Here is a 4,307-nt window from a genome sequence, read left to right as displayed (position 1 = left end):
TGAGCATAATGGTCAGTGCTGAGCCAATCCAAAGCCAGGAGCCAGCAGCTCTTCCAGGTCTCACACGTGGGTGCAGGGTCCCAAAGCTTTGCGCTGTCCTCCACCACTTTCCCAGGCCACAAGCAGGAAGCTGGAATGGGAAGCAGGGCAGCTGGGTTTGGAACCGGTGCCCGTGTAGGATTCCAGCATATTCAAGACGAGGACTTTAGCCATTAGGCCAATGGTCTGGGCCCATGATTGTCATTTTTAACCCAATTTATACTCCAGTGATTTGTGGCAATCACATAAGCCTCAGAATGTAGAGTAGAATAAAGTTATATCTGTGCAGGGGCCTGGCACGATAGCATAGCAGCTAAAGTCCTTGCCCTGAACGTGCCAGAATCCCATATGGGCACTGGTTCTAATGCCGACCGGCCCGCTTCCCTTCCAGCTCCCTGCCTGTGGCATGGGAAAGCAGTCAAGGATGGCCCAAACTTTTGGGACCCTGCACCTGTGTGTGGGAGACCTGGAAGAGGCTCCTGGCTTTAGATTGGCTCAGCTCCAGTCATTGCGGCTGCTTGGGGAGTGAACTACCTAACGGAAGATCTTCCTCTCTGTCTCTCTTCCTCTCTGTATACCTGCCTTTCCAATGAAAATAAATAAATCTTTTTTTAAAAAAAAGTTATATCTGTGCAAATACTGTAGAGAGTGAAGGGGGACAGTTACTGGAAGGGAGCAAGGAAAGTTTGATTATCTTTTTGCAACTATACCCATGGATGCATAAAGTCTGTTCTCTTCATATTAACTTAGAATGCAAAAAAGTCAATAGAACTGATTTTAAAAAAATACTTCATAGTAGTGTTCTCATCTCTGAATTTCCATAAATTGTCACTTTTCAGCTATCTCCCTTAAGCATCCCACCAAGGAAAGTGTTCAAATGAGCTAAGGCTTGATACTAAGCATAGGCACTCCCATAAACATCTATGCTGCTCTTAATCCGGGAGTGGAAATAGCCTAGAAAGGAAGAAGTGGGCTTCTCCCTCTTGGGTTACCACTCCCACTGGAGGGCATGAAAACCAGGACAGGGGCTGGGGTGGCTAGACAGAAAAGCTCCCAACAGCATCTGTGTGGGCTGCATAGTGGAGCTGGTTAGATGGAACTAGGCTTCAATGTTCATTGACATGTATGAGAGCTGAATGGGATGTGGAACAGACTGGACTAGTCTGCACACATACTGGCAAACCAGGGCAGGGGGCAGGTCTGGTGTGGGTTATTGTGGGTCACTCTGACTAGGCTGTAGCTCCCACTGGTTTAGGTGAGGGCCGAGTATGTGCTGGGCAGAACCAGGCTACACTGCAATACCCATTGGTTCCAGTGGAAGACAGGACTGGAAAAAGAACAAACCCAGCAATTGCAACCACCAGCTGATGGGTGCGATGGTCTCTACTGGGCCCTGTACTTGCTAGTACATACAAGAATCTGGTCTGGGAATACCCCAGACAAAGTTTCTTTGGGCATCTCCCCAGTCGAACTGCTAGACTCAGAACCCTAACCATGAAAAGACAGAGGACAGAACAAGTCAGTCAATTACCTCAGCCATATGTTGGCAGTGAAAAACTGGGCAAACAGAGACTCTAAGATGGACTATGTCAATCAGTGGATTCTTCAACAACGTCATTGTGCTTGGAGTGGCGAGATTGGCAGCAATTCATAACTGTTGAACTATCAAAACCACTTGAGCAAGACCCTCGGAGCATGCCCCACATCAGGGACCTGGGGTGGGTGGGACACTGGATGGGGCTTCTCCCTTAATATCCCCTTTTACCCCAAATACATGAAGGAAGCAATGAGGAAATAATAGTCTTACCCACTTTCCTGTAGCCCTTGAACCTTTTTACCCTAATTAACTATGTAAAGAATGTTAAAACTAAAAAGAAATATTTTAAGGAAAAAAAAATCTATGCTGCTCATCCAATTTGCCCCACATTCACTCCTCCTTCCTCTGTGCTCCAAGCCCCTTTACCCCTTGACTTCTCATTAGTTTTGGTCAAAATGTATCCACCACTGGAAAGAAACTGATGTGCCTGCCCTTCTCACTGGCTGTGATTCTGGCAGAGGCAAATACTTAATTCACAAATGCTGAAATTCAGACTATGTCTCAATTTTAAATTATCCTTTGCTGCTAGTGGCACACTGGTTCATATTTAACACCTGGCTTATAAGGCCAGAGGAGCCCTGCTTTGTGGATTTGTTTGTGCTGCATATTTTCTTTCCTGGCTGAGTTCAACTACCAGCGGAAGTTTACCATGTGTAGTCATGCACCTTTACCTGTCTAGACATAACTTCCTGTAAGATTCCCATCAGACACATGCAACAGACATAAACAACCTTAAGAGTAGACACAGAAAATGGAATCATCAGGATGTGATTTCGAGTATTAAATCCCCCTCCTTTTAAAGTCTAAATTATTCATCTATAAATAATCCCTTTTATCTATGGGTTCTGCATTTGAGAATCAACAGCAAATCAAAGATATCCAAAATACTACCACACCTTTACTTGCCTGCACACTTTCAAAAAAACTCTTATGAAGGGCAGAATAATAGGAAAAGACATTGTCCATCCACTGGTTCACTCCCAAATAGCCACCATGAGGAGGACTGAGGCAGCCCAAGGCTAGGAGCTCCACCTGGGGCTCCCCTGTGAGCAGCAGTGGCCCAGTACTCAGGTTATTTCAGCTGATTCCCCAGAACGTTAGCAGGGACCTGGCTAATAAGTTGAACAGCCAGGTCTGCAAGTGACACACCAACATTGCAAGCAGAGCCTTAACCTCATGCACCACAACAGTAACTCCCAGACTTTATTTCTCCCAAACAATGCCTTTACATCACATTTAGATTACGTTGGGTATTATAAGTAATATAGAAATGATTTAAAGTATTGGAGGAGGGGCCGGTGCTACAATTAGCAGTTAGAGTGAAACAGTGAATGGGACATAGGCAATCTATTCCTGTCCCAGACGCTCCACTTCCAGCCCAGATTCATTAGATCCCTGCTCATGACCTGGGAAAAGCAGTGGAAGATGGCCTAAGTATTTGGGTTCCTGCACCCACATGGGAAACCTGGATAACGTCCCTGGCTCATGGCTTTGATCTTGTCCAACCCTGGTCATTGTATCCTTACGGGAAGTGAACTAGCAAATGGAAGACTTCTGTCTCTTCCCACTTTCAAATAAATAATCTTAAAAAAACAAATGCTGGAGGATATATGGAAGTTATATGCATATAATACTACTATGCCATTTTATGCAATGGATTTAAACATGAGTGGATTTCAGTATCAGGAGTCAGGAAACCAGAACCCTGAGGATACCAAGTAACACCTGAGTTTAATACTTGAACAACTATTTCAGAGTCAGTTTGTGAAATTTCTTGAAATGTTTGTGGTTGTTTTACTTGCTGGTGTCAGCCAACACCAAATGCACCTTTAACTCCCACAGCCACCGGATCAGTTAGTTTTCACCTCCTATTTTACCACGTATTTTAAATGCGTCTCGATAACTTTGCTCCAAATTCTTTCATTTGACACCACAGAACCTTGAAGTCCAGAAAGGAAATTCAGAAATTCACTAATTTCAAAGTAAACTGCCCAGAAGTGGGATTGGGAGGACATTTACCTGTTTCATCCACAGGACCGGTACAGAAGGTCAGCTCGTGGTCCACAGCCCGTAGTCATCCACGCCGACCAACCGTAGCACACCACATCGAACTGCGCTTTAGTGAACAAAGTTGGTGCTCGGGCCACACCGGAGCGTGCGGAGCGTGTTCCCGAGCTCCCCGTGTTCTATGAGGCCCAGCTCTGTGAGGCTCATATAGGCACCAAGCTCCCCACCTGATTCTGGTTAAGGTGTTTACCCCTGGGTGGAGGTCCTACTCAGAGCTCCATCCCCATCTAGTTGGGAAGGGCTGCTAAAGGAGCCTTCCTGTGTTTTCAGTTGAACAGAGAGAAAAGGTGGTGCCAGAAGACTGGCTTCTCATAAAGCTCTGACTCAGAACCATGCATGCTTTATCCCACATCACCTTTCCTGAGTTCTTTTCTGTAAGCCAGGTTTCCATGATCCTAACGTCATAGTCTTTAACAGTTCCTTCTGACAAAACTCGTTCTTTGAAGGAAATGAGTTTCATAACTCACTCATCCACAAAATGGTAGTGCGCAGTCAGTATAACTAGAAAAATTCAGTAGGCAGTTACAGGGTATGTGTGTTAAAGCTGCTGTCCTAAACCCAAAACTAAACCCTGAACTTGGTACAACTAACATACTCTACGTGC

Source organism: Ochotona princeps, chromosome 7 (assembly GCF_030435755.1).
Source record: "Ochotona princeps isolate mOchPri1 chromosome 7, mOchPri1.hap1, whole genome shotgun sequence".
Classification (NCBI taxonomy): Eukaryota; Metazoa; Chordata; class Mammalia; order Lagomorpha; family Ochotonidae; genus Ochotona; species Ochotona princeps.
This window is presented reverse-complemented; position numbering follows the sequence as displayed.